This window comes from Podarcis melisellensis (genome assembly GCF_964234715.1).
Source record: "Podarcis melisellensis genome assembly, chromosome: 7".
NCBI lineage: Eukaryota > Metazoa > Chordata > Lepidosauria > Squamata > Lacertidae > Podarcis > Podarcis melisellensis.
The window spans coordinates 69,497,470-69,519,888 of NC_138539.1; the positions used below are offsets into that span (position 1 = coordinate 69,497,470).

The 22,419-nt window shown below is 40.4% G+C and overlaps 1 long non-coding RNA gene across 3 annotated transcripts; it reads left to right on the forward strand.

The window, feature by feature from the left end:
* Positions 1–1,246: 1,246 nt before the first annotated feature.
* LOC309373823 lies at positions 1,247–16,540 on the forward strand. 3 transcript variants are annotated; one of them, XR_014170190.1, is made up of 3 exons: positions 1,247–1,585; positions 10,123–10,887; positions 15,629–16,540. It is a non-coding gene; the product is annotated as an uncharacterized lncRNA (long non-coding RNA). The 3 variants fall into 3 exon arrangements; XR_014170191.1 differs by having other exon boundaries at positions 10,126–10,887; XR_014170192.1 differs by lacking the exon at positions 15,629–16,540 and adding an exon at positions 12,948–13,180 and having other exon boundaries at positions 10,123–11,781.
* Positions 16,541–22,419: the final 5,879 nt, after the last annotated feature.

Below are 22,419 nucleotides of genomic sequence, written 5' to 3' on the forward strand. Positions count from 1 at the left end.
CCCGCTAATCAGCTTTCTGGCCTGCAGGTTCCAACATTTATGTTTTCTACTTTGTGCAAATGTGCAAAACTTTGAAAGTAAGTAGCAGTATACCAATCTGAAGCCAAAATCTTGACCTTAGTTCCAGAAATGTGCACATGTACATGGTTACACACAGAAATACAGAGGACTGTTTATAATACAAATACTGGAATGAGAGGAGAGCTTTGATATGTGATCAAGAAAATCTGAATGAATGGCTTTAGAGTAAATAAAAACTCTACCCAGGATCAATATGTTAAGACTATTATTGTGGCACAAAACTATTGGACAAAAACAACATGGTTTTTGCTGATGAGCAGGGAAATTAGTGGACTTAAGGGCACTAGGGACTTATACAGCAGGAATATGGCACAGGGAGAGGGGGAAATATCAGAAATGTACCAGTTGAAGATCCAGTGAAATTCTAGAATTTATGTTCTGAAATGATACAAAGATCACTTACATTATAAAGAGTCATTAGCTATAAAAACTAGGGAGGAAAACTCCCAGAGCTTCTGGATTTGTATATGTCATGAATACATCAGCAACTTTTTGTAGACTTACCTGCTTTCAAATATGCACAGATATACAATGATGTAAAGACACATTTTGGATAATGTAACCTTTAGCTTTGGTCAAACTCATGTTAGTAGCTTTGAGAACACTGTCCAACCATATCGTCCTCTGTAGTCCCCTTCTCCTTGTGCCCTCAATCTTTCCCAACATCAGGGTTGTGTTTTTTTTTTCCCAGGGAGTCTTCTCTTCTCATGAGGTGGCCCAAGTATTGGAGCCTCAACTTCAGGATCTGTCCTTCCAATGAGCACTCCGGGCTGATTTCCTTCAGAATAGAGAGGTTTGATCTTCTTGCAGACCATGGGACTCTCAAGAGTCTCCTCCAGCGCCATAATTCAAAAGCATCAATTATTTGACTATCAGCCTTCTTTATGGTTCAGCTTTCACTTCCTTACATCACTACTGGGAAAACCATAGCTTTAACTATACAGACCTTTGGCGGCAAGGTGATGTCTCTGCTTTTTAAGATGCTGTCTAGGTTTGTCATTGCTTTTCTCCCAAGAAGCAGGCGTCTTTTAATTTTGTGACTGCTGTCACCATCTGCAGTGATCATGGAACCCACTTGCTATACTTGTTTTGTTTTGTTCTGTCTCCATAGGCAAGACCCTTTTGTTGTCTTGACAACTGCCCCTAGCAACAAAACTACTAAGCTAGAACCCAAACATTGTGACATAGGAGGCAGGTTTCCTTAGCAATGAACAAGAGGATCCTGCTTCCTATGTCACAGTGTTTAGGTTCTGCTTCCTATAGGGACAGAAATGTATAAAGTATGCTCTACAGACCTCCAGGCTCAGATGGAGTTAGCAGGAGCTTGAGGCTGGTCATAAGAGATGTATTGCTGGGTTCTCTTTGTCCTTCAGAAATGGAAGGAGACCCTGGTCACACTCAAGTATGAGGAAGAAGATAAGGGCCTCGGTTCGGCAGGGCACCAAGTACATTTAAATAAGTTGATGGCTGAGGAAGCTAAACTGGCCTAGAGGTGATGGGAAAGGTAGGAGACTTGTTAGGGGAGGAAGGGAGAATTGATTGTACAAAGCTGCTGGGGGTGAGGGATTAATAAGTGAGCAAGGAATGATGGAACTTATCCACAACTGGACTTAATTGTCAGGGGTGCTTTTACCTTTACCTTTAATGATAGAGGCAGAAAGAACAGTACTGAATCAAGGGAAGAAGTTGGATATTTTGGCGTTTGAAGAACTGGGATGCTGTTAAACCCGAACATGTGTGAATTGATTGCTGAAACTGCAGCAGGGAAGGGTGATTTACTTGTTAATGACGGCACAGGAAAACTTCCCTCCTTATTTCAGTCAGATGAAGGATTTAAGAAGCATTCAAAGGAAATGCCCAGCCTGTTACTCTGACACCATTTGACACATGTAGGAGGGTTTAAAGTTTCCATGTTCAAATAAGGCAAGTCTTTATGTTTCCTCTTGGGTGCAATTTAGGGAAGTTTACTTAACTGCCATCCTCCTCCTTTAACTGTCAGCTCTCAAGATTCTTTCACTCCCCCTCCCATACTGGGCACCAGTTTCTTGAATTCTCCAGATTCTAGAATGTAAGGAGAATAGGAAAGTCCACTCCAGTGGATAACTAAGGCTTGTGTCTTGGCAGTCCAGCTCAGCTGTCCATAGAAGGCAGAGTCTACCATCAATGGGAGATTAAATGGATACTATGAATAGACAAATCTGTTGATTTCAGTTTTTCATCTTTCCATGCTTAAGTTCACCACATTTTTGCATCAGTTTGAGTTTTGTCTTGCTTTGCTTTTCAAATCCTCACCAAATTTTGCCAGCATTTTAGAGCATATTTTGCTAATCTGGGTGTGGTGTTTGCCCTCCTAGTTGGGTCATAAGGAAAGGGTTAAATGAGTGTGAAGTGATTGGCCAGTGGGAACCCAAGGGGAGGAGTAGAGTTAGAGGTGGTGTTGTTTGGAAGTCAGTTGAGAGTTGGGAGTTGGAGAAGGAAGAGGGAGGATAAGTCTGTGGGTTGGTCGAGTTGTGTTGTGAGAGAGTAAGAGAAACTGATAGGAGGAGTCAGATATATAGTTGAGATAATCAGTTTGAAGTTGTTAGGAATGTATAGGTCAGTAAAGAAACTAAGATTAAGAAACTGCCAAGAAAAATTAACTGAAACCATAAACTTGTTCATGCTTATAATAAACTTGATTATTTGTTAATGTTAACAACTGTCTGGACTCCGTGCGTACCCGAGAGAAACGGGTTGGTGGCAGCGGGAAAGCAATCACAGTGGTGGCACAGGTATCAATAGACCGTCAAACGTCCGGGGACCCTGTGTGATCGCCACAATGGGTTAGAGTAAAAATCTGCAAATTCTGAGGTTTTTTTCTTTGGGGGAGAATGTTATGCTGCCGTCTTTTTTGGTGATACAATGTTTTCTCTCTTTTATGAGTGATCCCCCCCCCCACATGTTTGCTAACAGTCTGGAGTTTTTCCCTCCATACTCGTAGAAGCATTGTTTAGAGTATAGAATGTTGAGCATTGTTTTGCTGATTTCTAGGGAATCTAGTTCCCTCCTTTTTTGTTCTATAAGTTTAAGAAGTTTTTTTAAGCTCCTGTTTGTAGCATGATGAGAGGGCCATGGTCTTGTTCTATTTTGCTAATTTTTGAGGATTGTTTTTTAAGGGATTTTTTTTCTCTTTTCTTCAAGCTCCATTGATGACTACTTTCATTGCATCCCATAGGAGGGGAGTTGTTATAGTGTATGTTTTGCTAATATATACATTTTTTGCCTAATATGCAGATTTTTGCAAGTCGTTTCCTCTAATACAATGCATTTCTGCATGTTATTTTCACTATTGTAATATGCTTTGGTTAGCATACTGTTTTGAGCCGACCTCCCGCAAAAGCAAAAATTTAACCTTTTGCTGTTAGGCAGAGATCAGAAGAAAACCTGGATGGTCACCAGATTCTGTGTGTAAATCTGTAGGCGCAGACCATCGCCCAACACAAAATAGTCCGGCATGAAAATCCTCAAACTCGGTTCCACGGGTGACTCTGAGTCAACTCCCTGGGATAGTTTATTGTTGCACATTGTTTCTAAATTTATTGTTGTACATTGTTTTAATTGTCTGTTTTAACCATATTTGCACATCAGTCTCTAATGCTGTGCCTGTCATCTATTTCAGAGGCTTCTACTCTGCAGCCTCTTATAGTTGTTTTAACTGCGAGTCTTTTAGTTCTCACGCTCTTACAGTTGTTTTAACTGCATGTTTTTATTTGTTTTTTAGTTCTTATCTGTTTTAAATATCAGTTTTTATCCATCCATTATCTGTGTTTAATCTTGTATTTTATTCAGATGTTTTACCCTATGCTTGTTTCTTTGTCCTTATTTGCTCCAACATTTATTAGTTAAAAAAAATCCTAACTGCTATTTTATTTATATGTTGTTGATTTTTATCATGGTCTGTGACCGTAATAAAGTTCATTCATTCATTCATACTGTTTTGAGAAGTGTGACTTGGGTAGGGTCACATTTGGCAGTAGTGGTTAGAATGATGTAAAAAGGACCTGGGTTCAAGTTCCCACTTGGCCATGAAGCTCTCTGGGTGACCTTCTGTTAGTCGCTCTCAGCCTAACCTAGCTCACATAGTTGTTGTGAGGATGAAATTGATTGGATGAGAACTTTGTCTGCCATCTTCACCTTCCTGAAGGAAAAGCATGATAGAAATGTTTTAAATAAATAAGTAAATATGAAGCAAACCATTTTTTTTCCTCCATCCCAAACTTGCAGGCCATAAAATGTTAGGAATTAATCAGCCATATACTGCATTTTTATTCAGTTTGTTACAAAACAACAAAAGCAAGCTTAACTTTTCTAGGGGGGTACAAAAAGGATAAGAGCTGTAGAGGCCTTACCTAGATTATGGATGAAAGAAATTAAAACGTAGGAGGAAAAAATAAAGCAGGGGGCCGGGGGGAAATAAAGATGTTTTAAGAAAGCACTGAAATGTGAAAACACAAGAGAGTTGAATGTCACATTCCAAAGCATTTCTATGATAGGGTGCTGATCAGCAAGAAGTATGAAGATGTGCAATTCAGAGGGCAATTTAGGCTGAACAAGAAGACTGGTGCCTGTAGATTAAAAGATGCAACGAGGAACATACAGAGGAGGAGGAGATAGATATGAAAGAATAAGACAGTGGGGGCACTTGCAATTAAGGGCATAAAATTTCAGGTTAATACAAGATGTGTTAGAATTCCTCATATGATCAGCAAAAGGTGCCAAACCAGCAAGATAATTTGGAACGGGGCAAAGAGAGAAAAAGTAGAAACTGGAAAACCAACAAAAATAATCTTAGAATAATCAGTGCAGAAAATAATAGGAGAAGGAACTAAAGAATTGATACTGACCATAGAAAGGAAAAAGCAGACTTTGGGTATGTTGACTGAAAATGAGAAGAATTGGCAAGAGCTAGGCTATAGGGAGAAAATGAAAGAGAAAAATCAAAAAGAATTCCAAGATTTATTGCTTGCAGAACAGAAAGCAACCACATTGTCGAGAACAAGAGAAAGTGATTTTGCAAAAGGAATGAAAAGCAGTAGGAAAGACTGAAAGCTAGCAGTATTAAGTCTGAAAAAAAATAAAAAGGGCATTTGTCCAATGGTTTAGAGAAATCAGCAGGTATTTGGGCAAGTTATGAGAGGGAAACTTCAGTAGAATAGTACTTCATTGGCTCAGCAGTGGGGTGAAGATCAAATGCACTTATTGTGGGACCAAGTGTAAGATGTTTTAATACTGATCACTGAGGAACTCCTGTACAAAGGAGAAAGATGAAGAAAGGGATCTACAGAAAGATTTCTTAAAGGAGAGATATGATTGAAACCATGGCAGAAACAGTACCTGAAAAAGCAAGGGAATCATGAAAAGAAAGGAAGAGCATCAAAGACCCCAGAACACTTCAGAATAAGAAGTGTGAGGACCAAATCAGAAAAGACCAATAAGATAACAGGGAGAGAAGAAAGTATAAAATATTGGTAGAAAAGAATCTGGCCAAGAACTTTAGAAAGAAAGTGAAAGAGTGGGATGAGATGCTGGATGAGAGAAGGTCAAAGGATCAGAAGACTTTTAAAAAGGGGTGGAATTGCATAACATAGGCAGACTTAAAAGAAGGGTGGAAAAACAGAACAATTGTTGACATGAAATAAAGAAAGAATAATTCATGGTGCAATTCATATATTTTTTAAAGGATAGGGATGAAGCTATCCCACTCAGCAGAAACTTTCAGAAAAGAATTTTCTGATACACTTTCTAAGAATTTAGTTTTTGAGTTCCCACCAATTGTTGAAGTTCACACACACCCCACACACAAATAAAATGGTGAACTTCAGTTGTACTGATGTTTCCGACCCAATATAATTATTGAAGGAAGTCATGGGTTATGCTTCTTTGGTGGAGAAAGTGAAATGCCTCTACAGTTCATCTTCGAAATTCTCCTCTGAATTTTTTTAATTCACTTGATGATGAATGGAACTCTATTGTTAGTTTGTGTTTTTGGAAGAGGGAAGCAATAGACTAAAGGCTGGAGAGTGGAAGGAGCTTCCTTCAACAAAAAGAAATTTATATTGAAAAATATATAGTAAACAGTTGTGCCTGAAAACAAATAGGTGGTAAAATGGAGAAGGTCATATCACTGAATATTCTTTTCAATTCTTGGAAATTCTCCAACAATTCAGGAGGAGCTTGGTGAAATAGGTTTTGTTTGTTTTTTTAAAGTCAGAAAATCATTTTCTGAGGCATTTTGGCTCATTCTAATTCACAAACATTCACTGTACATAAATAATGCCTGTAAAGACCTTTTATTTTTCTATGCATACACAAAACCACTTATAACAGATTGGTGATCCTGTAACTCCCATTACCTACCTGGATATGTTCAGTATCAGTCTGGTTAAGCTGGCGTTTCCTACCCTTACACTGTCAGCTGATAAAACCTGCATTCATATCAATTAATGTTTTATACCATACTGTATGTTGCCTATGGGCTCTTTACATGAGGCAACTGGGGGGGGGGGGGGAATGGCACAAACAAACAGAAAAACACACAGTGGTCATTTCTTTTTCTCAGGATTGGGTGGATGCAGAAGCCGATTTACTTTCCCAAAACTAAAAGCCATCATTATTCCACCATCTATTTCCATTTAGAAATGTTGCTCAAAGCACTGACATTTATAAAGCATGTCTCATTTCCCCTGCAACAGCAGATGCTTGATGAATTGCCTAATGATTTGGCCACATGCATTCTTTAACAACGCCAAATAAATTGCACAGTAACATAACCTTGATAGCTCAAGCATAGTGGCTTAAAAATGATCAGCTGTGTACAGTCTGGAAGCTTTGCAAAATGAGATTCCATGAACATAAGATCATATTTCACAGCTGTTAGAGCATCTACTGAATGGCTTATAGCGTTTCATAATTAAAACAGTGTTAAAAGATGCTAAATAGTTAGGAACCAGTTCCATATTTGGTAGCTTGCAAAAGTGCTTTCTACGAAGACAGGATTCAGCGGCAGACCTGAAATTTCAGCGGGATCCTGTGCAGTGCCAAAATTTGGCAACCCTGCCTCTCATCTTCCATTCTACATCATAGTTGTAGCGTTCCCCTAAATCTGCTTCTGCAAGATTAGACAAACCAATTGTCTGCAACTATGAAGTACTCATGAGTTACTTTCTCTATTGCATCCCATAACAAACATTTATCACAAGAAGTTACACCACTGAGAAACATAGCTGACTTGATCTTCTGCACAGCTTCTATAAGACTTTATCCTCTTTTTCATACAACTGACAAACAATTACTTTATGGTTAAGGTTGGCTTGTTGCCTATAGACAATAAATAATATGTGAGTTATAGCTAAATGAATTTTCTGCATCAGTAGGAATCGGTTAATGTCCTCTAAAGCAACATGGACCTTTTAGCTCCCAAAGAGCCACAATTGCTTTAAGATTGTAGTATGATGCACACATGCTTGAGAACATGCTCTGTTGAACCTAATGTGACTTATTTCTGAGTAAATATGAATAGTATTGGGTTATAAGATACTAACTGCATGATCCTACTCAGAAATAAGCCGCCTGCCTTTGTGGGAGCTATTTGCAGGGAAAGATGTATAGGATTACAGATTAATATTGGTTTATAATCAGCTTCAACTTTCATAGGGAAAACACACCTTGAAATCGGACTGCAAAATTATGCAGCTCATTACTCGTGTATCCATCAGTGGCTATGTAGATTTCCTGGTTTTGCTGCTCAAATAAGAAAGCAAAAATGGGCATTGTTGAAAAATTGACCATGGCAGAGTGCCTTGAGTCAAAAACAAAGGCTCTGATGCCTTTGATATTTGTTTACATCAGGAAACTTCAGAAGCTGCTTCTTTCATGGCAAATTGTATCTGCTTAAATTCCTTCTTCTTTACAAGGTTGCATCATCCCTGTCCTCTTCAGCATCTGGCGTCTCGTAATTGAGCCCATGCATAGTCTAAGGTAGGGTTAGTCAATAGGTGCCCTCCAGAAGTTGTGAATGACAACTGCTGCAACCCTGACCATTCCAATGCTGGTTGGAACTGATGGGAGTTGGAGTCCACAACATCCACAAGGCACCACATTGACTACCTTCTGATCTAAGGACATCGCAACACTGTAGATCAAAAGTTGTTTAATAGCCAGTCCTCACTACTCAGGGAAATCTGGCTCTCTGTGGGGATTATTTGGACTTTGAGGGCCACAAGCCCTGGGATAGCTAAATGACAACTAAATGTTGGAAACAATGGTCAGTTCATGATAGGGCTGGACACATCTGTCATATTCGATTTCTCTTCCCCCCCCCAATCTTTAGCTCAAGTCTCCACATCTCTGCATCAGTTTGTTTCATTTGTTTTTAAATAAAAAGTGTCACCAGCATTTTAGTGAAAATTTCTCCCGATGTACGTATTTTGTACGCAATTTTGCCTCAGGTATGCTTTTTTGAAAGCCGTTTCCCTAATAAAATGGATTTTATGTTATTTCCCCTAATATATGCATTTTTGTACACATTGCAAAAATCTGCAGCCCAAATTGTGTTTGAGTTTGCATATTGTTTTGGGAAGTGTGAATTGGGTTGTTGTTGTTTGTTGTTTAGTTGTGTCCAACTCTTCGTGACCCCATGGACCAGAGTATGCCAGGCACTCCTGTCTTCCACCGCCTCCCACAGTTTGGTCAAACTCATGTTAGTAGCTTCGAGAACACTGTCCAACCCTCTCGTCCTCTGTCATCTCCTTCTCCTTGTGCCCTCAATCTTTCCCAACATCAGGGTCTTTTCCAGGGAGTCGTCTCTTCTCATGAGGTGGCCAAAGTATTGCAGCCTCAGCTTCAGGATCTGTCCTTCCAGTGAGCACTCAGGGTTGATTTCGTTCAGAATGGGTAGGTTTGTTCTTCTTGCAGTCCATGGGACACTCAAGAGTCTCCTCCAGCACCATAATTCAAAAGCATCAATTCTTCGGCGACCAGCCTTCTTCATGGTCCAGCTTTCACTTCCATACATCACTACTGGGAAAGCCATAGCTTTAACTATGCAGACCTTTTGTTGATAAGGTGATGTCTCTGCTTTTTAAGATACTGTCTAGGTTTGTCATTGCTTTTTTCCCAAGAAGCAGGCATCTTTTATTTTTGTGACTGCTGTCACCATCTGCAGTGATCATGGAGCCCAAGAAAGTAAAATCTCTCACTGCCTCCATTTCTTCCCCTTCTATTTGCCAGGAGGTGAATTGGGTAGGTTTGCATTAGAATCCAAACCAAACAAAATTTTATCCCATGATGGTTAGCGTGTGTGAATACGTTATTACAAAGCAATCATCACCATCCATTGTCTTTTGTATCCACTCAAAAAACAATGCTTTTCAACAGAGTTGATTATTACAATTATTCCTATTCAGCTGTGAATCGTCCTGTGTTTAAAGATCAAATGATAAGATGATTTCTGCTAGGAACTGGGTTTGATCTAGCAGCTGAACCTGCCTTGCTTAAACCCATTGTTTAGAAAAACGTATTGAAAACTAAATGAACACAATGCTTTAGTTGAACTATATCTGGCCACTGTGGAATAGATAATTTTCAAAATTAGCAAAGTGGCAGATCAGCCATCATATATAGCAGGGATGACAAATGCACATTAGAAAGTTCAACTTTAAGTATCCTGTAGCATAATTAATGCAGGATGTGTTTGGTGAAGAGTATTTTAAAAAGAGAATTATGTGAATGGTGTCCTTCAACTTAAGCTATTGTATCAGTGACCTTGCTTTTAACATTTGCTGCAGAAAGCCATTAACATGAATTAATGGAAGTTCCAATGTCATTCAAAAACACTCTTCACCCCATTTCCAGAAAGGAAAGTACAGGAAGTCTTTAGGGGTGACTATGGGGTAACATTAAAAAAGAAAGTAATGTGAGATTTACTTCATTAATTCTTTTTCTACTTTTTTTTTTGCTCCTGAACTGGCATCACTGGACTCTTGAACTTGTATTTGATCATAGTAGAAGCTCAGATAAGTATTCATATATACAGGAGCTAAGATAATGGAGTGCTAAATGTTGCAGGACTCTAAAACACAGAAACCAATTTAACTGTTTTAGAATCACGGCTTTCCCATGTGCTGCTGTTTTTTCTTTCCTATGCTGAGAACAAATTTTGGACAGTTTCCCACACTGTCTCATTGATCTGCAAGGTAGGGATATTCCTGGGGAGTTATAGAAATGTTACTGCAGCAGTATTATGTACAAGCAATCCTTTAAAAAATAAAATACACTTTCATTACTAGAACTGCAGTGGAGAAGAGGGCAGGCTTTTGACCATATAATTCTAAATTCAACTAAAAACCCCTGTGATTTGTCAAAGTAATTTTAGGCCCTTTGTTTAATAGTTTTATGGGATTTAAACAAGAACGAGGGTAACACTGTATACAACAGTGTTGTTTTACATAGAATGTAACTGATCTGTAGAAAAGTATGAGCTGAAAGAAGAGACAATGCATTAACTTTTCTAACACAAGAAAATCTTTAATATTTTTTTTCAAGAAAACAACAATAAATGGCAATATTTTAGGGGAAGTTTAGAATGCCAACTAGGAGTTAAGCAACAGAGTTACTAAGCAGTGAGCTGAAGAGAGGACAACAACATGTAAACTAAGGAAGAAGCAGGATCAGAAAATGCTGCTCTCTGCTTTGAAGGCAAAGCTGTGCCTATGGGAGAAGCCAGAACCTCTTGGAATTTAATGCTGAAAATCCCTCCATTAGATTCAGGTTGTACATATCTGTAAATAAGCCACATATCATAAAGACACGACAGACTCTGCTGTACCTCATTGTCCAAAAGGGAATACAGTCCTTGGTAAACATGCCCTGTACCCCTGGAATCTCATGCCACATGGAGATTGAGGTGGCGTGTAGCAATGTAAATAGTTTCTCGGGGAATGGCCTGGGACTCCTACTTTGACTAGTAGGGCAATCTTTATGAACTGCGGGGGAAGTACTTCCTTTTCCCCAAGCTGAAAACTGCCACATTGAAACAGCCCATCAGAATGTTGCCATTTGGGCATGGGCATAACATAACAGAACGTTGAAGTTTTTTCTCCATTGACAGTACATAGGAAGCTACCTTATATGCATACTATCCCTTGCTTTTTCCTGTAGGACTAATTGCAGTCGTTTACAGTCATCAACAGGTTTCCCATACCCACTGAGTCAATCACCCATCTCCTACTACCCTTCTGAGAAAAACCCCACCCCACCCTCCCACTATATACAAGGGTCTGTATCAGTGTATTTGAAGAAGTGTACATGCACAAGAAAGCTTATACCAAGAACAAACTTAGTTGATCTCTAAGGTGCTACTGGACAATTTTTTTAAAAAAAATTTACTCCCAAATTATCCTCAATTGACTGCACGGCTGGCATCTGCTACCATGGGATTGGCAGTTCGCCATGGCGGCTGTGCCGGAAGTCGAACCTGGAATCTTCTTTATGCTCTGCATGTGCTCTCCTCTGCCTTCCATGCAAAACATATATTGGATGGTTTAAGCCAGCCTTCTCCAAACGGATGACCTCCTAATGTTTGGGACTACAACTCCTATGAGTCCTAGCCATCATGGTGAATGGTCAGGGAGAGTAGGAGTTGTGGTTCAAGGCATTTGGAAGGTACCAGATGAGGGTTGGTTTCCAGGTGGAAAAATCGAAATTGGAGACAGAATTGTTAGAATCAAAGACCAAGACACTATCAAGAATGTATAACTTGCTGCTTAAGTGGAATACACAGGATGAGACAGTTAAATCTGCCATGATAAAATGGGCACAGGATGTTGGACATAACATTATGTTTGAAGACTGGGAAAGGTTATGGAACACCGGAATGAAATTTACGGCATGTAGTGCCTTGAAGGAAAACATTATGAAAATGATATACCGGTGGTACATGACCCCAGTCAAGTTAGCTAAGATATATCACCTGTCTGATAATAAATGTTGGAAATGTAAGGAGGCAGAAGGGACATTTTTTCATCTCTGGTGGACCTGCCCAAAAGTGAAGGCCTTCTGGGAAATGATTTATAATGAATTGAAAAAGGTATTTAGGTATACCTTCCCTAAGAAACCAGAGGCCTTCCTGCTGGGTATGGTAGACCAGAAAGTGTCAAAGAAGGACAGAACTTTTTTTATGTATGCTAGCACAGCAGCAAGAATACTCATCGCAAAGAACTGGAAGACACAAGATTTACCCACGCTGGAGGAATGGCAGACGCAGTTGATGGACTATATGGAATTAGCCGAAATGACTGGCAGAATCCGAGATTTGGAAGAAGAAACAATTGAGGTGGATTGGAAAAAATTTAAAGACTATTTGCAAAAATATTATATGTTGTATGAAGCTTAAGTTAGTGTACGATTAGGAAATGTTATGCTTTAGCAAATATGATTAAGTAAATGGTAAAATAAGTGATAAAAGAGAAAAGGAGACAATCTGAATTAAAACATTATGTTTATTTTAAAGGTATTAAAATTGAGTTACAATATATTGAATTTGAAGACATAATGATTGAAAGTTACAATAAGGTTTGAAATAAGGTAACAATTTGCTGACATTGTTAATTTAAAGAACGCAGATCTGGAAGGTGTGGGGAAGTCCAAAAGGGATTCACGGATAGTTGAACTATTAAGTATTTACAATCTTTTTGGGTATTTTCTTTCTTTTGTAAAAAAATAAAAAAAATATTTGTTTCTTGTATTTCTTTTTTCTGTACCGTTTGGAATGCATAAAATTATGAAAAGAAACGCAATAAAAAATTTGATAAAAAAAAAAAAATTGGAAGGTACCAGATGAGGGAAGGCTGGTCTATTTAAGAAAAGATGCAAATTTATGTATTAAACGTGAATAGTACTTTTTGAGCACCCTCAATCTGACCTTCACGGCTACATGCAGTGCCAATGCCACATCACAGTTTGTATATTCCTTGGTACGCTATGTATAAAGCTCTTGTTTGCTGCTGCAGCAAATTTTCATAGTGTAGGGGAACTTTGCATCTTAAGCCTAGCAAATGTCTATATATTTGTTTTTTTTTTTATAAATATTTTATTAGGTTTTTAATAAACAAATTTCCACTTTCAAATACATACTTCCATAAATCCAATGGACTCCCCCCATCTCCCGGGCACTGCATTCCCTGTGTAACCAAAACCTCAGCAATTTGTTAACTTGTTTTATACATAACAATATATCTTCCATTTTATCGTGTTATCTGATGTGAACATTTCAATACAATTGCATTAATTTTTAATTTCCACACAATAAAAATATTTCGTTACCTCACTTCTGTCTTATAATGTCTTATTTATCAATTCAGAAATTTGCCGATACTGAAGCTATACCTTCCTAGAGAGGAGCATTTTTTAACATTCATACAACTTATAATGCTTTTTCAAATAGTCCTTAAATTTTTCCCAAACTTCCTCCGTTTCTTCTTCTCCCGAGTCTCGGCAAATGTCTATATATTTGAAGTCCATTATATGAATGGAGGATCCCCATAGAAAAAGAAATTACTTATCAAGGATATGATGCATGAAGAATGAGATTTGCCGATCAGTAAAATGTAAGCATTAAAACAGCACAAGAGAAGCCAGTGTGATTAAGCCAAACTGTAAAGAGACTAAGAAAAAAAGATCATTAGTGGCATGAAGAATTTAGTAAATAGGATGATGGGACAGATTTTGTGAAGGAGCTGAAGCCAGCAAAATAGAATAATTAGAAACACTACTACAAATGAGTGTTAAAATGGTAAGCATCTTAGCAATAATTGCTTCAAGAGGATGCTGAATATGGGTTGTGTGCATAGAGTGCTTTCCTTTTAGAACTGAGGAGATAAATTAGAACTCAAAGAACACTTGGTGTACATTTCTCCCCCTGTCACTTGGATCTTGTGGAGTGCTTCAGTCCTTATGATCTGCATTTTGTAGATTTTATGCTCCAAAGCAATGCATTCTGATTATTCTTGAGATGTCTACATTAATTCTACTGCTGACAATATGCAAAATAAAGCTTAGGAAATGACAATACAAATGTGCAACAGTGTTGCATATTCTTTCCTCATCAAATCTGCTTCAGGTTTTGGTGCCCTGAAGCAGAAGAGTGTTCTCTGCCTGCCTGCTTCTATAACTATCTGGACCTTTCAGAAAATCAGGTTTGCTATTTATTCCAGTTTAATGCTAAAGAGGCAGGAGAAAACCCTTTAGGCCCATGCTTTCTAGGCATGAGACAAACAGAAATATGGACAATCCCTGTCAGACCATTGATCTGTTGAAGTAAGAGTAGGGAAATCACAACTAAGAAGCTCAAATCATGTATAAAAAAACCCAACACCCTTTTTTGGAAATTAATGCCCCAGCTTTAACATTCAAAAGCTTTACTTGCATAATGACCGCTCCCCGCTTAAAACGGGGGGCGCCCTTTGCGTGGACGCGTGCAGCCCCTAGATCTGGAGCGGCTCCAACAGCATAGGCTTGGCTTTGCCTTCCCTCAGGTGGGATACCTGGAGGTCTCCGCCTACCTCAGTCATTTGCCCAATCCCACCTGGGGGAAGCATTGCCAAGGAGAGCAGGCCAGGTAGTGGAGGGATTTCCTGCCCACACAATAGAGGGAGGATCTTACCTGGGAATCCTATTTACAGTCCCATGTTTCTCTCAGCATGGGCTTACAGTCTCTTCCAAACAAATGTTTTTTCCTCCCTTTCCAGAGCTCAGCACTTTCAGCCTTCTGTATCTCAGGCCATGCCTTGGAACTCCTATGAGAGATTTCCACCTTTACGTTCTCCTGCAGCTTTGCTCTCTTTCTTTCAAGCAGAGAAGAAGCCCTCCAACACTCTATTCAACATTAGCAGTGTTCACAGTGGATTCCAAAATAGAGTCACATTGCTTCACATAAAATGGAGTCTCTCCTTCACTAGATATGTGAAGGTAAAGATAAAGGACCCCTGGATGGTTAAGTCCAGTCAAAGGCAACTATGGGGTTGTGGCACTCATCTCACTTTCAGGCCAAGGGAGCAGGCATTTATCCACAGACAGCTTTCTGGTTCATGTGGCCAGCATGACTAAACTGCTTCTAAACTGCATTGGAACACCATGACAGAAGCCAGAGCACATGAAAATGCCATCTACCTTCCTCATGCAGCAGTACCTATTTATCTGCTTTCGAACTGCTAGGTTGGCATAAGCTGTGACAGAGCAATTGGATGTCACCCCATTGCTTGGATTCGAACTGCCAACCTTCTGATCTGTAAGCGCAGGAGGCTCAGTGGTTTAGATCACAGTGCCACCCACGTCCCTCTTAAAAATAAAGCACTAATGTGTCTTTATAAGTACACTTCTCACTTACGGTAGCTTCATGTGCCTGTCTTACATTCAGAGGTTAGTCTTTGGCATAAGACTCCCCATTTCCCTAACATCCTATATGTTGGCTTTAATTAATGCTGTTATTTGTTCCTGCTCTTTTGCTGTTCAGGTCCCTCACCCAAGCCCTGAACTTATGACCCTGCATTACAATAACCATCTTGAAGAAATTAGCTCCGATTCAAGATGCTCTGCTGTTAACTGTGTGGGCTACTTCCTGCAAATAAGGACATGACCTCTCCATGTTGGTGTTAGAGTTTGATCTCTGTGGTAGGATGGAAGTAGAGGGTGTATGTGTGATTGCTGGAGAAAAACATGTTCCAAAGTGTCTAGGCCAGGGGAAAAACTCAGCGAGGAATAAAACAAGCTTCAGGGAGCTGAATTTTCTTTTAAAGTAAAAACACAATGAACATGAAATTGTCTATTAGAGGAAACAGTCCCTTGCGGACCAGGTCTTTTAATGAACTCCGATATCACTCAGTGTGGTTCATGTCAGCTGAAAAAAGTAAGCTTTATTGATTTTCTTGAGAGCAAATGTCCTTTTGTATCTTAGCAGACTGCTTGTCTCCATTGGAGACAGTAAAATGCCTTTTATGAATATATAGAGAATTTATTTGCTTTGGCTGTAGCCCAATCCAGCAAGACTGTTTGGTAGTCCCATAACTATGGCTTTCCTATGGACCTTCCCTCCTGTAATGTTGGGGAAACAGTTTTACACACATGGTTAGGCCTTGGTTGCAACCTAAGTCCTTAGTGTCCCCAACGCAGGGCAGACTCAAAAGTCATTGGAAGCTCAAGATGAAAGTGTCAGTATTTTCATTCTCCCAGTGCTGATGTAACATGATATACATGTTTACATTTCTGTACTGTTATGTCTGGGAACGGAAGTGAACTTCTGTAACGTCCGTTCTTTCTTCTCTTGGTCTCCACTCTCGGACAGAGAAGATGTGTGTGAGACACTCAGCTCACACTACCCATGTTGTTTTAATTCACTGTAAATAATAAAGAAATTCAGAGTGCCACAGTCTGCTACCTCCTGCTACTCTGCTGCAGCCCAGAGGGAGGTTATTATACCTCCTCCTGCACATGGGGGGCTGCCGGTAGAAATTGGCACTGCCTTTAGTTGTCATGGTTGTATTGCCCTTTGCAACATCACGGGGCTAGCTTTGAACCAATTTGTAGATAATTAAGCTACAATAGTAAACAAAACTGTTGGTCTCAGAGCATGGTCTGAAGACACCAATGGTGTAACCTTGCTGAAGCTAGCCTGTATGGTAGACTCCTAGGGAAATACATGTATGCTACCATGAATTCTATGATTGAAGAATGACAAATTACGAATGAACTAAATAAATAGGAGTAAATCTTATCATAGTGTAGGATCTTATTGGAGGTGAGACAGTCCAAGGTGGGTGCATTCCCTGCTCCCTCTACATAACTATTCTGATCCCCAAGTTTTATTTCCTATTGTGCTCCCCATTTATTTCTACCATCTCTCATTACACACCCCATGAATCTGCTATGGTCATTTTGATGTCCAGCCTCACTGATCTATTGATGTAGGTACTTATATTTTATATATACTTATATTTTACTATGAAATACTATTGGCAAATGCTTCCATTATGCCTTTGGAAGCCTGTCTCTCTTAAGTTGTAATAATGCGAGGTGACTGAACTCCGCACACAATATCTTCTTGTGCAATCAGAATCAGGCAGTCTTCCTTTATACCTCATTAAAAGATTAATCAAGGACTCAGAGTGTAACCTAGTGTGTCAGTTCCACAGATACACTCCTCCCCACCTTTAACAATTGAATAATAAAGCGCAAAAACCAAGGCTTACAGTGGAAGCTCTGAGTGACCTTCTACTTAAAAGAGTGGTATTGGAGGCTCCAAGAATCTAATTGCCATGGTGATTTTAAAATGGCTTCAATTTGAATTGCCTGATGACATATTGTACTCTGTGATCATTTTAAATTTTAATCAGAACAGATTGTTTCCTGTTAAGTGCAAGATAGCATTTTTTCTTTTTTAAAAAAACAACAGCAACCCCATAATACTCCTGGAAGGAGCATCTTGCTTATTAGTTATGTATTTTGCATGCTCCTTTTTCTAAATTCAAGCCGATTATTCATGAGCATAAATAAAAACAGACAAAATATACAAACATAGTGCAATATATAACCATTCCACAGCTTACTAATAAAATTCAATCCAATATGGGGAAATCCTGTGGCAAGATTTGAAAGGATGAGAGCTTAAGATACAGTAGATCTAGAGCTCAGATGGCAGATTCTCAGCTTGCCAAAGATACACAGACATAACTTAGGGTTGCCACATTTCAAAAAGCAATTGTTTACAAAAAATTCACCTTTGAAATCCCGGTAATGTCTGGGAAAATGGCAGCCCTAGCATAACTTGCTCATCCTGCCTGTCTTAACTGGAGCTCAGCTGGCCAAAGCCAATGTAAGTATGAAAAAATGGCATTCCAGGACCATGCATGGCTGGACCAGAGAAGGTGAACTTAGGCTGAATCCTGAGCCTGTTCAGCTCAGTCATGTGTCAGAGCAACCCAGCATAGAAGACTGTTTTAAAGGCTAGTTTTCCCTCTATCAGGATTAGGCAGAAAAACAGAAGCCGTACTGCTGAGCAAAGTTTGGATCTGGTATGAACAGATTGCTTGTACTGCCCTAAATCTACCACTGTGAGGAACCTTGTGGGCCCCTTGGACGTTGACATATGAGAGTGCTGGAGGTGAAATAGTTAAACAGGGTACCCAATCAGGACCCAGGGGGTGGAGTCAGAGGGACTCTAAAACCAGCTCTGGGAGGGGCCGAGGGAGGAGTTTGTTGAGAGTTGGGTGGTTGGTTGGAGTGGGTGTGAATTGAGATAGAGTCTGTGGGTAGGTTGAGTTAGTGTAGCGAAATAAGCTGAGTCAGGAACAGTTAGGAGCTAGGAAGACAAGTAAATATCTGAGAGGTGGTTTAGTGAGAGAGAGCAGGTAATGAAAGTTATAGATCTGGATAGGCACCCTATGATTGTAATTGACCGATACCGTTTATGAAACCACATGCTTGTTAAACTGCAATAAATAAACAGAAGTTTATGTTCCATTTTAAACCTGACTGGACTCAGTATTGTACCAGGTAGGGCCTGGGTGATGGCAGCGAGAAATCAAGTGGTAGCACAGGGATCAATAGACGGTGAAACATCCGGGGACCCTGTCAGATCGCCACAGGCCCAGGAATGGGAGAAGTGTTTCTCAAAATCAAAGCTTATTTGCCTGATTTGTTCTGGGCAACTCATGAAGCAGATTGGATTATGGATTCACTTCCGAGAGTTGTGTGCTGCCTTCATTTCTCAAAAGTGAGCATCTCCACCTCCATCATCCAGCCCGGACACTGAGATTCAACTTGGAGGGCTTTCTGGTGGTTCCCTTATTGTGAGAGGTGAGGTTGCTGGAAACCAGGCAGAGGGCCTTTTCGGTAGTTGCACCCACCCTGTGGAACGTCCTCCCAGCAGATGCCAACTAGATAAACAGTTTGTTTGTTTTTAAAAAGACATTTGAAGGCAGTCCCATTCAGGGAAGTCTTTAGTGTGATGTTGTGTTGTGTTTTTACTGTTGTTGTTTGTTTGTTAGGAGCTGCCCAGAGTGGCTGGGGCATTATATAAATAAATTAGGATTATTAGGATTAAGATTAGGATTCTTAGCACTGTGTGCTCTGAGTGCACCTACAGCAAGTCCCTTTGGGAATGATGGGACATACTTAGTTTTGGGTCATTTATTTATTTTTAAAATGAACTTTTTAAAGATGGGAAGGCTGGTGTCGATTTCAGTGGGCCAATTGTCCAACTATGATAGGTGCTGATGCAACACACGAACCTCAAACAACAAACTATAGACTCATAGGCACATACTACTGGCAATTCACAATTTCTAATGAAGAGGAAGGTAAAGGTAAAGGGACCCCTGACCATTAGGTCCAGTCGTGGCCAACTATGGGGTTGCGGTGCTCATCTCACTTTATTGGCCGAGGGAGCCGGTGTACAGCTTCCGGGTCATGTGGCCAGCATGACTAAGCCACTTCTGGCGAACCAGAGCAGCGCACGGAAACGCCGTTTACCTTCCCGCCGGAGCAGTACCTATTTCTCTACTTGCACTTTGACGTGCTTTAGAACTGCTAGGTTGGCAGGAGCTGGGACCGAGCAACGGGAGCTCATCCCCTCGAGGGGATTCGAACCGGTGACCTTCTGATCAGCAAGTCCTAGGCTCTGTGGTTTAACCCACAGCACCACCCATGTCCCAATGAAGAGGAAACCCCTCTTCTGATGCAGAGAAATTTCAAAAATTTCTTTGGTTCCTAAATTTAGAAATTGCTATGATTTTTCAACTCGCCTCTACTGAAAGCACTTTAGCAGATATTATGTGAACCAAGAGCAATAAGATCCAGCCTAAATACAGTTACACAGCATTTATATGGCTCACTTTAGTTAGCCTATTGGAAAGGGAGTTTGGGATTTTAAAGCTACAGCATCCTATGAAGCTCTTGAGACTGTGGCCTTTTGATTAGATTTCTAGAAAGCTTTCAGCTGGAGACAAGTAAATCATTTCTTCTTCTTTTTTTAAAGCCAGCAATGAATTAGGAGTGACCTGACTGACCCAAGAAGATATGGAGCACTGTCAAGAAAGATACTATTTGTAAAACCCCATCAGTCCTGCTGATAATTAAATGTGCAGAACTGGGGAAGAAGTCGAACAGGAGCCAAGAAATGGTAGAGCAGTAGGAGGAGAAAGTCAGGGATGGGAAGGCACAGAAAGCAAGCTTGGACTATGGTGGTTCTAAAAGAGTGAGGAATTAATTAAAAGATATCGGTAACCTTTCCTTTGGCTTATAAATAAAGCATTGCTGGAGCAGTGTGTGTGTCCCATGGCACATTGTTTGGCGTCCCTCTTGTTTTGCTCTGAAATTCAGTTAAATCTAGAGGCCTGCAGGCAAAGAAATATTTGAAAGCAATACATTAGGGATGGGGGACCCTCAATTCCACAGATGTTATGGACCTACAACCCTTGAGAGCCAGTGTGGTGTACTGGTTAAGAGCAATAGACTTGTAATCTGGGGAACTGCGTTCGCGTCTCCGCTCCTCCACATGCAGCTGCTGGGTGACCTTGGGCTACTCACACTTATTTGAAGTCTCTCAGCCCCACTCACCTCACAGAGTGTTTGTTGTGGGGGAGGAAGGGAAAGGAGAATGTTAGCCGCTTTGAGACTCCTTCTGGTAGTGATAAAGCAGGGTATCAAATCCAAACTCTTCTTCTCTTCTCTCATCATTGGGTGGGGGCTATAATGGCTGGAGCTGATAGCTGTTGTTCATCTGGAAGGACACAAGTTCCCACCCCTGCAATATTGGTTCCTTAGCTCTTGACAATACAGATCCCTTCTCTCAAGATGATGCTGGACTGCAATTCCCATCAGCCCCAGCTAGCAGAGACAATGTTCATGGATTATTGGAGCTGTAGCTGACCATCATCTGGATGGCACCACATTGATTACCTCTTCTCTAACTCATTTCCTCTCCCACTTCACCTCCTTCATATCCCCGCTTTGTCCTTCCTCTCTGTCTTCTGAACAACTTGATTTTCCAGCCCTCCTTTCCTAGCCATATAGTTTCCAATAGCCTGGAGACGTCTCTGGCTGCTGCTCTCACTTCAACCAAAGAATGACACATGTCGGGTGGACTGATACCTATTGGGCAAGAAAGCTACGATGTTAGAAGGAAGCACAGCTTATCCTGCATCTTTGCATTGTCCAAACTAAAACTTCTCTTTTCTCAGGGCCAGTGGGCTGTCAAGTAAATCCGTAAATGCACCCAGCAGCTTGCCAGTGTCCCAGGAAGGGTCCCAGTGTTACAGGAAGCCTTGCATATGGTGTCTGAGTCAAAAGAATTACAAGTTCTTCCAGCTACTAAAAAGGCCAACCTGCAGACTTCTGAGGCTGCTGGTTTTGGAACTACTTACTATTTATTTTGTCAAATGGTTGCATGTCTCCTGTGTGTATAGCCCAAGGCTTCTGCCAAAATCAATTGCAATGCATTTCCAAGTGGTTTTTTTTTTCTTCTGAGCTGCATTTGTTTGTTGTGATGAAACTGGGTGGTTCCATAGCTTGATGATAAAACACATGTTTTGCATGTCTAAGTCCCTATGTTAACTCACCAGCTAGTGAACTTACCTAATCATAGGAGCCAACTCCTAGGGGCCAACGGGTCTTCACCCCCTCTAAAATATTTGAGCCCCCCATCCCAGTTGATAGGCATTGTCATTCAAATGGTGTGCGTGCACCACATCATGGGATCAATTATGTGGGGTGGGGCTTACCTGGACCCCCCAATATTTTATTCAAGTTGGTACCCCTGTATCTAATCATTAGACTTTATAGGCAGGAAGCAGGCCAAGCCAAGCACTTTAAGGTCCTTCTGGTATAAAGAGGCCAGACTAACACTTCCCCTGAGATAATGGGTCCTAGAAGTGCTTTACTTTGGCTGGATTGTAACCAAGCTGGCGAGATTAGGTGGGTGATAAAGAAAAGACTGTTGTTTGATGTGCTGTATAACAGGGATACAGAACCTGTGGTCCTCCAGATAGCTGATGAAGTACAGCTCCCATCATCCACGAAGATTTGCATTAGTGGGAATCAGAATGCAACCACATCGGGAGGGCCACAGATTTCTTTTCCATGATGATTTGATCACAACATTTGTAATGACATATTCAACGATTGTTTCATTTTCAGTGTGATTATAAAGGGCAGAGTGTGCTATTTATTTATTTATCTGACACACACACCCAAATTACATGTTCGGAATGGAAAATCCAGGAGTTACACACACACGGGGGGGGGGGTTGC